The sequence below is a fragment of the Penaeus japonicus genome, unplaced genomic scaffold, assembly GCF_977035675.1.
Source record: "Penaeus japonicus unplaced genomic scaffold, GWHDUDI00000001_assembly GWHDUDI00000006, whole genome shotgun sequence".
Taxonomy (NCBI): Eukaryota; Metazoa; Arthropoda; class Malacostraca; order Decapoda; family Penaeidae; genus Penaeus; species Penaeus japonicus.
Window position 1 is genome coordinate 36,269,647 of NW_028234408.1, and position 10,000 is coordinate 36,279,646.

At 41.1% G+C, this 10,000-nt stretch overlaps 1 long non-coding RNA gene across 11 annotated transcripts in view; it reads right to left on the reverse strand.

Annotated features, from left to right (window-relative positions):
* The window catches only part of LOC122264977 (uncharacterized), a 25,411-nt gene that overhangs the window by 334 nt on the left and 15,077 nt on the right, over positions 1 to 10,000 (reverse strand). The window contains exons 1-5 of one of the 11 annotated variants that reach the window (XR_015191110.1): positions 5,445 to 5,580; positions 3,724 to 3,877; positions 2,509 to 3,538; positions 1,357 to 1,484; positions 1 to 1,213 (exon numbers count right to left, since the gene is read on the reverse strand). The exon at positions 1 to 1,213 is cut by the window's left edge and continues 334 nt beyond it. This is a non-coding gene — a long non-coding RNA (uncharacterized LOC122264977). Of the gene's footprint in view, positions 1,214 to 1,356; positions 1,485 to 2,508; positions 3,539 to 3,723; positions 3,878 to 4,853; positions 4,950 to 4,971; positions 5,010 to 5,444; positions 5,581 to 6,121; positions 6,298 to 10,000 lie in introns of those variants that run through there. The other 10 variants (XR_015191111.1, XR_015191107.1, XR_015191106.1 and 7 more) reach the window with 10 other exon arrangements.

Here is a 10,000-nt window from a genome sequence, read left to right on the forward strand (position 1 = left end):
TTGATTTTCCTTCTCTTCCTTATTCGCCAGTCGTCTGGACTTTATCGTTAGTTAATATCTTCCTCGGTTTTCATTGTTTATTTTTTAAAATATGGATTTCGCTCATTGCATTTTTATTAATCTTTCTTTTTTCGTCGATATTCTCTTATACAGATGTTTGTCTTCACTTTCCCTCGACACAGCTGCTAAATAACTATCTCGACTTCTTGTTACCATCTTCGTGTGTCTTGTTATCTCCTTCCTATCTAAGAACCATATCTCAAGATCTTCCTTGTGCGATATGTCAGTAGATTCACTTATTAATTTGTATCTCAATTAAAATATACAAAGAGGAAAACAAAAACTAAACTAGAAGCTATCCTATTCACAACCGTTTCTTCATAACATCCTCCCCCTCCTTCCTCCTCTCCCTTTTCCTCGTAGTCTGGTTTGCCGCCATCCCCCCTCCCCCCAAACCCCTCCTGTACCTCCCTTATAGTCCCTCCTCTTCCTCCCCCTCCCTCCAGGGCCTTATACCCCCACCCTCTCCTTCCCTATCCTCCCCTCGCAGACGCTGTGGTCAGCTCGTCCTAACAAAGGCCGGCGACTCTTAGTGTAGGAACAGAACCCAGTCTATATGCTGAAAGAGAGGCAGGATGTCTCGACCTGAAGAGTTAACGTGGGATTTCACATCTTTTTAGATCACTCAGTAATCTTGTTCCTGCGTTTCATTCCCGGTGTAATATTTTGCTTGTTCTTCAAGTGTCAGAATCGTGGAATACGAGAAAAAGCCATCAGGTTTGGGAGTAAAGTGTTTACAGGATATCACAGCGAGACTCGTTTCTCCTTGGTCGCCATAGGTTAGATATGTCGGACACTCACACACTCTGGCGGACTAAATCGGGGCGAGAAGACTCCAGTTAGAGACAGGCTAACACACAAAACGAAGGCGGTGGATGTGTAGGGCGGTGTGGCATGGGGTGGGGGGAGGGAGGGTGCAGGAGAGAACGGAGAGGGCGAGGAAGGAGGAGGAGGAGGAGGGAGAATAGAGAAGAGTGGGTGTGGGGAAGGGGTCTGGCTGGGGGAGGGATGGGAGCTGGGAAGGGGGGACTAGCTGGGGGTGGGAGGGTACGGGGTGAGGATAGAAGGACGGCACCAGCTCGATCATCAGTGGTACCCACGTCGACCCGTGTGTGACGTCACGCTTTCCTGCCTGTGAGCCGGCTTCCTCTATCTTTCGGAGAAAAGGGAAGAAAAGAATGCACGGAATAAATAAACATTGCTACATAGACTCTTTCACTTTTCCTCACATACGAAGCAATCTTGCAACTCAAACTACAAATCCGTTTTCACCCAGAAAGAGGACTCGAGTCATACCACACCACCGGGAACACCAGAGAGTGTGACGTCACGCCGTTCTTCGCCGTTACCTGCTGCTCTTCAGTCAACCGGGAAGTCCAAGCGCTGTGACGTCACGCCGCCCTTATTACATTCTTGGTCGTGTGCTGGAAGGAACACAAATACCAATGGTGTGTATTCATTGTAGTGAGATGACGTAGATGTATCAACAATGAGATTGTCTTTGGTTTGTGGGGGGGGGGGGTGTCTGATACGTTTTTTATCATGTCATTATATTATTGTTTATACTATGTCACTGGGAAACTACTTCTATATATTCTTGAACAGATTTCCTCATCGTTATGTTGATTGTTTTGGCAATTATTCATTGTTCGTCTTCTAATGATTAAATGAAAAAAATGATCTTGACTATGTGGAAAAAATAATGGAGGTTGATATAATAATGATAATGATGATGAAGATTGTATATAATAATAATTATTATATTAGTTATTTTAACCTTAGGGATAATGATATTACTTCTAAAATAATAATATTAATGCACATGATTACATAGGTGCTGCATGATAATACTGGTAATAATTTTGATACATGCTATGAATATTTGCATAATTGTCCCCTCAACAGTTACTAATTTAGCTTAGCAACTCATCGTTTTATCATATATGATAATAATGATGATAATAACTATTAAAAGCATCATAACAATATTTGTCGCTTTCTTCGCACTTGATTACGATTATCACCCTTATTAGTGTCACTATCATTATTACTGTTATTATTTTGATTCCAACAAAAAAATAAAAGGAAGAATAATAAAAATGATAGGCTATTGGTAACGCCATTAGCGACAGTAATTCCAACAGTATTTACAGACATTCAAGGAGCATTCGCCACCGACGATACTAGAGTTATTGCTATGGGAGGAAGTTGGCATTCGCATGGCGTAAAAGCCGTAGTATCATTATGATTGTTATCACTCGGTCTATACACCTTTATAGCCATGTAATGATTGTTATCACTCTTTCTTCGTCATTAGTACTGATGTTATTTTTTTTCAATTACACACTGTCATTATTGCCATCTATAGTTATCACAATTAGTAGACGAGTATGAGTCATAATATCTACGGGAGGATGTTAACAATCGCACGGTTTAATAGCCAGTCACCCAGAACACCCTTAGCAACACGTGACGCCCGCCGGTCACTTTGTAGGTTAGACTCTCATAACCGGGACAGAGCTGTGGCCTCTTCTTGTCCTGTCTGCAACGACGCACTTGCATACTTGCTGTGGATGCCCTCTCTTGTTGTTGTTTTTTTTTCTTCGTCTGAGTGAGAGTGGATGGGAGGGAAGGGGAGAGGCGAGGCGGGGGGGGGGAGAAGAGGAGAGTTTATTTATAGTTTTAGGGATGGGATGATGTCAGAGATGGTAATTGTTCTTCCTTGGTAAGTGATCCGTGTGGAAGAAACATTAATTTAATTCATTATTAAGTTTTATTGTAGTGTTCTGGAGGGAATGATAAAAATGTTTCACTACCTTGCCAGAATGATTTATGACCCCCGGATAATTGTGTTATATTTCGGAAGATAAGGGGACTAACTAGAGACATGCACAAAAAAGTGATGTCATAAAGTCAGTGCTATAAATTAGGGGATCTCTTAGTGAACACAAATGACTGTTTGTTAACAAGACAAAAGGATACTTGCGAACTGAGTGATACGGCGTGGAATATCCCCAATTCGTAAAGCTATTATGCATTTATCAAGAATGATGTTGCTAAACAAGATATTGTTCACTTTGTTTCCCCGAACGAGACAGATGGGAATTCCTCATTGTGCAGTGTATGGAAACGGAGCAAGTAAGGTTCCTTTGTTTAGACGAGCGCCTCGGATGAAATAAGAAAGCCGTGTCCCAAGATCATCCTGTTCATTCTAAGTGACGAAAACCATGAACTTGAGGTCGTCTGAAATTTTATTTGATGTTAATTTTTAGTTTACATAAAAGGACAACCGAGTACGAGTGCGTAAATGCAATCTCATCATTACACAAGGATAAGTCAGACTGCGTGACGTCATGCGCTCGTCGACCAATCAGCGGGCGGCTTTGACAGATAATGAGTCAGCAGGCGCCACACTAGTATCAACTAGTATGGCCTCTCTTGGCAAGTGTCCCAGCGACGGCGGCTTCTTCAGGCTGACCTGAGAGAAACAAACATTGGTGTATTGATTGATGTGGCCAGATCAGTTCAAATATAATTCAGTAAAAAAAAAGAAAAAGGAAAAAAAAAATGTAATGAAATTTGTAACAGTAGTTCCAAAACGAACTTTGAAGAGGATTTTCTCTAAGAATTTTTTTTTATTTCTTCCCAGATCAATGCACTTACATAATTTTGCTATCCCAAGCAGAAAGACGACACTACGTATACAAAAGCAGTTGCGTTATATGCTCAGTTCTTCTGAGTAGGAAGCATAACCGCGGGATTCCCTCCCATTTGTTCCACGTGTTACTTTCCTGCTTCATCTTCGTGGCAGTGCGATCTGAAGAGGGAGCAGGCGTCATATTGTGACTGCAGCGATGCACGATCCGAACCGATTGGCAATGATTGCTAATAGTGTTCATCTCGGAGTTTGTTCCCGGTGATAAGCGTTAGACAAAGGATAAACTCTTCTGAGTCAACCCTCCGGTTCTTTGTCCACACGTTAAATAATGGTGTACATAGTTTACACCCGATGTACTTCCCTTCGCGGTTCCATAGATTATACGAGGTCTCCCATAGTATCTGCTCTTAAATCAGCCGCGCTTGCTGTGTGGCTAACGCATAAAAATTCTTCTATTAACCTTGTCAACTGCTTTAACCCTTCCCCTACCAACGAACCTTCCTCGGTCATCCTCAGCCAACCACTCCCACTCCTCTATTGAGTACTTCTGTCCCTGTATCCACGATTCTCCCATCATTCTGCTCCCCTTTCTTCCTATTCCTCCTTCCCTTGACCACTCCCTGACCCCCTCGGTAACTGGGCGACCCTAGACGCTTTATTCTCTCTCCCTCGCACATATTTTCTTCAGGTATAGTCTCTTCCTGGTTCACTCTCCCTCTTTCCACTTCCTTCCCTCCTTTTTTATGTATTTCATTCCCCCATCATCATAGTCATTATCTCTATCCGCCGTGCATTCCAACTTTGCTACTGTTATTAACAAGTGCATCCTTTTAATGATAACTTCCCATACCACGAGAGGTCGTCACTACAAGACTCCAACTCCCATGAACTACCCCGCGTTCCAAACTTCTTATTTTCGAGGATGTAGCTATTTTCCCTGCTTCACCAAAATCACAAATCACTTTTTGTTGTTGTATTTTCAAACGTTCTTCTTTCCCTTGCATCCCAAAAGGTAAACTGCACAACGTACAGTCCACCCTTCCATTCCCTTGTCAGCGGAGCACTCCCAGCTTCTCTCAGAACCCTTTCTCATAACCAAACAAGCCAGTCCATCGGATTCCCACACTACACTCACCCTCTTCCATGTCCACTTTCTCACCCTCTTTTCTATCTCCCCCTTTCTCACACTGACCACTGTTTCCCTTCCCCATGCCTTCCTCCCCTTCGTCCCCCTAACCCGCCTAGTAACCGACCATCAGAGGCTCCGTCCCGTCGGCTCTTCATCCCACTGAATTTGACACAGAACAATGTGTGAAAATGTAATTCTTATCTCACCGTAAACAAATAGTAGACTTCAATTAAGCTGCACCCGTAGGTGTTACTTCCTTACCTGTATTTACCAAGGTATATATATCGTTTTTGTTTACCTTTTCGTTATCTGCTACACATCAGGAAAATCGTATTTATATTTTGTAAACATATTATTTCTCTTTTATCCATTTCTCAATATTATGGTGATATTTCCCGTGATCTTCCGTTCAAAACATTTAGACGAAAGATCACCTTCTATAATACTTAGATATATACGAAGTATACTCGTATAACGGAATATATACTCTTTGAAACGAATCGTAACTACAGTATTTTCTTACGCTAATACGAACGTAAAAAAAACAAAAACAAAAAAAGATACAGATGAGACAGATAACTCAGGAAGAGCTACTACCTTCCTTCTGAAGAGGCCTACGTGACCAGTCTGAAATGTAGCCAAATAGGCCTAAATGATGTCCCTTCCCTTACTTGCTCGTAGTTCATTCAGACAGGGAGGGATACGTTAATGCTTTGGTCCCGCGTCGATGTTGTGGTTTTCAAGTTTTTGTATGTTTTTGTAAATATCATACGTATGATTATGTATTTTACGCGTTTTATCTCTTTCCTAGAAATTGATAAGATAAATACTGCTGATTCACAGGGATATATCACTTAGCGATATCAAATTGTAAGCTCGTAAGAAATGACTATTCATTGCATATTATCATTCTAATACGCATTTATTTTGACAGTGTAGGTGGATATATATATATATATATATATATATATATATATATATATATATATATATATATATATATATATAATCTAGTAATTTATGTAATAGTTTAATGTATGAAATAATTAAATAATTTTACTTGCCTGAAACGCTATTGAATATGTTATACGGGTTGGGTATTTTTGTATAATTTGGAATCCTATGATATTCAAATGCGTCATGTGTTAAAATCTACCACTATATACCGAAACAGCAAATCCCCGACCGAGCATAGCAACTGCATCACCATACATTCCATTATGTTCTTAGGCGCTGCACCTTGTAAGCTCCCCGTGCTCCCCGGGCCAAATTACCAAAAGCTCGGTTGAATAATCGCATAGTGATGCTGCATTTCCAAAGAGCGTAATCCGTGTATGGGCGTCGGCCGTGTACGGGAGTCCGGGAGCGACATAGACACGGCCGGGATCACGCCAGTCCGTCACCTGTCGGCGCATTCGAATTATTTAGCATAGGTCGCAAAACTCCGTGCGAATCGTCTGTATTTTGTAGAACTGTTGGTGATCGAGGGGCTTAGTTAGTTTTCAATACCTATTTGGTGGTATTGGTAAGGAGAATTATTAATTCGATTAATATAAAAAGTAAAAGAGAAATTCATGGGCAGGAAGCGCTACCGTCAAATGCACCGAGTGAAGGCCGTTGCGGTCCATGAGAGTTGCCGCGTCTAATGGTAGTACACGCTCCATGTACTTGTTGCACCCTGTTTTCGCTCTTAACAAGACTGCACCATTCATTTTTAACGTTCGCCACAACATAACATGGAAGTGCCTGTCGTTCAGAAACTTACGTAGTCCGTGCTGTATTCTGCGATGGAATACAGATATTAAAGAAAAAAATTGACGGATGGCACCTTTGGACACTGTCAGGGGTTCCCGTGGTCGCAAATGTTGCCATCTATTACGCTAAAATATAGATAAATGTATCGCAGTTATTTTAAAGAAATGATCAGTATTCATAAGCTATACATTGTTTTTGTATTATTGTGTTTAAAAGCAAGAACACCGTCCAAATTTGAATGCTTGCTACCTTACATTCCTGGCAAGGCTTAGACAGTTATTGAAGCAATTTCTTCAATTAAAACCACATAGACACTAATGTATCATGATTCCACTTTAGATTAACCATTTAGATGATAAACTATGATACGGTTTAGAATGCAAACATCGCCAGAAGAATGCTCATGATATGTCAACACTAGTGAGGTCACACCCGAGTAAGGCGAGCTGTAAAAGCGTACATGGACGTACGTACACAAGCTGGAATACGTTCACAGTCCGTCCTCACCACGACAAATCGCCACGTATTAGTTTATTAGTTTGAGTTTAGTTGTTTTATACACACACCAACACACACACACACACACACACACACACACACACACACACACACACACACACACACACACACACACACACACACACACACACACACACACACACACACACACACACACACAATCACACATATAATTCTATAGTAAGTGGTTTAGTTAGGAAATATAGAGGATTATCAATTGCTGCCCATGTTAGAAAATCTACTGAGTAGTTAATTAAACAAACGACATAAGACAGTATTCAAACCATTCATATATACATAAAGACGTGCTCATTAACTTTCACGGCACACACACACACACACACACACACACACACACACACACACACACACACAAGCAAATATACAAACAAACAGACAGGTATATAGAGACATACACACATGCAAGAATACATGATTCTAGCTTCTACTAAACGGAACTTTCAATAATACAATGTCAACTAAGTGGTACTAAAATTATTACTCTTGAATCAAGGCACACTTTATCGGGCCGGCGATCCACTTAACCTTGATCTGTATACTCTCAGCTGGAGGGTTCCTGTATAGGTACTCTCTGAGGATTCCCCCCCCCCCCTCTCTCTCTCTCTCTCTCTCTCTCTCTCTCTCTCTCTCTCTCTCTCTCTCTCTCTCTCTCTCTCTCTCTCTCTCTCTCTCTCTCTCTCTCTCTCTCTCTCTCTCTCTCTCTCTCTGTATATATTTTTTCTTCTCTCTCTCTCTCTCTCTCTCTCTCTCTCTCTCTCTCTCTCCTCTCTCTCTCTCTCTCCCCCCCCTCTCTCTCTCTCTCTCTCCTCTCTCTCTCTCTCTCTCTCTCTCTCTCTCTCTCTCTCTCTCTCTCTCTCTCTCTCTCTCTCTCTCTCTCTCTCTCTCTCTCTCTCTCGCTCAGTCTCACTGATTAATATGATTTGTATGGGGAACGCATACCATTGAACGCATAACTCATTTTTTGGGGGACAAGAACATAAGTGGTTAGGACATTGCACGGATCTTCCAATGTGTGACATATAAACTTCGTGTTACTTGGACATATTGGAATTTTATAGACAGTTAATGGTCCCGTGGACATTAATACTTCGGAAGCAAACACTTTATATCGCTGTGACATGTTGGTGCAGTAATGTCCATATCGATAGTTACACTTTGGACTTTATCATTTTATTTGCTTATTGAAACGTGCATAAAAAAATTATAATCAATATCATTAGTATATTCCCTATGAAAATGAATCACAGGGTGTCGTGCATTTGGCAACGTACATCACGTGGTTGTTGAAGTTGCCAGAAGTTACTTCTGCGACATTATTTTCCCGTGAGTTTATCAGCATTGTTGCATCATAAATAAAGATTTTGAAAATATTTTCTGTAAATACTAACAATTTAAAAATATCTGTCTCTGGTTATAATTTTCAATTATTATACTTTCTCGGAAACAACTTCCCGGCGCCAATTAGAAATACCCCTGAAATATTTCCAAGCGAATATCGGTGATTAACTGCTTAATTTAACAACTAAAGCTTATATCAGGTTCTTAGCATCTCATGGTTTTGGCAGAATAGGTAAAGTGCCCGAATGTGCCAGAATATATTGGACAACATTAGAACGCTATTTGAGATGTTATATTTACCTGTCTGCATTGCGCCTTTACAAGTAAAATGACTATTAACAGTGGGTATTGTAATGAATTACAATATATCTAAGGGTTGTTTAGCTCCACAAGTAGGTAATGATAAAGACGCAGAAACGTTAAATCGGTTAGCATGTACACAAATAGTTGTAAACGGATTTAGCATGAACGAATTATCACTATTTATTTGTCATGTTTAACATTTTCTAAACATTAGATTAATAATGAATAACACATTAACGACAAACCGTGGTTTAGCAGATGATTTTGAATACGCAGTGTTTGAAGCCGGAAAAGAAGTGTTGTGTTGTGATGACCTCTGTCGTATCGTAGAAAAGACGAAAAGTTTGCTGGGAGGATAAAAACTATAATGCTGAGGAAGTTTACCATTGTAACCAAATAGATAGACAGATAGATAGATGACTTAAGAAAAAAATGGCCAGTTACAGCCACAGAGAAGAGCGGAGAGAGGATATCACGGCAGGGAATAGATGGAAAAGAAATAACATTGTGTGCCAAACAAATGTGTAGGGAAAACGTGTACATAAGACAAACGTAAATGAAAGTATATACGCCTATAGATATAGATTTAAAATGTCATACATTCACGAGGAAAACGGAAATCGGAATTAAAGAGAAAACAATTAAATCAGCAAGTCATGCTGTAGTAGATCCATTGTTGTTGGAGAGCGAGGGCATTTTTGCCAGAGAGAGAGAGAGAGAGAGAGAGAGAGAGAGAGAGAGAGAGAGAGAGAGAGAGAGAGAGAGAGAGAGAGAGAGAGAGAGAGAGAGAGAGGGAGAGAGAGAGAGAGAGAGAGAGAGGAAAGAGAGAATGTAAAGGTAAGGGAGAGGAAGAGAAAGTTAAAGCGTGAGTAGGAATGGGAGTAGGAAACAGAGGAGGAGAGGGTGAGGGTAAGGGTAAGGGTAAGGGAGAGGGAGAGGGAGAGGGAGAGGGAGAGAGGGAGGGAGGGCTAGAGAGAGAGAGAGAGAGAGAGAGAGAGAGAGAGAGAGAGAGAGAGAGAGAGAGAGAGAGAGAGAGAGAGAGAGAGAGAGAGAGAGAGAGAGAGAGAGAGAGAGAGAGAGAGAGAGAGAGAGAGAACGACAGTGAGAGAGAGAGAGAGAGAGAGAGAGAGAGAGAGAGAGAGAGAGAGAGAGAGAGAGAGAGAGAGAGAGAGAGGCTGGTAGGCAGACAGACAGACAGACACACACACACAATCACA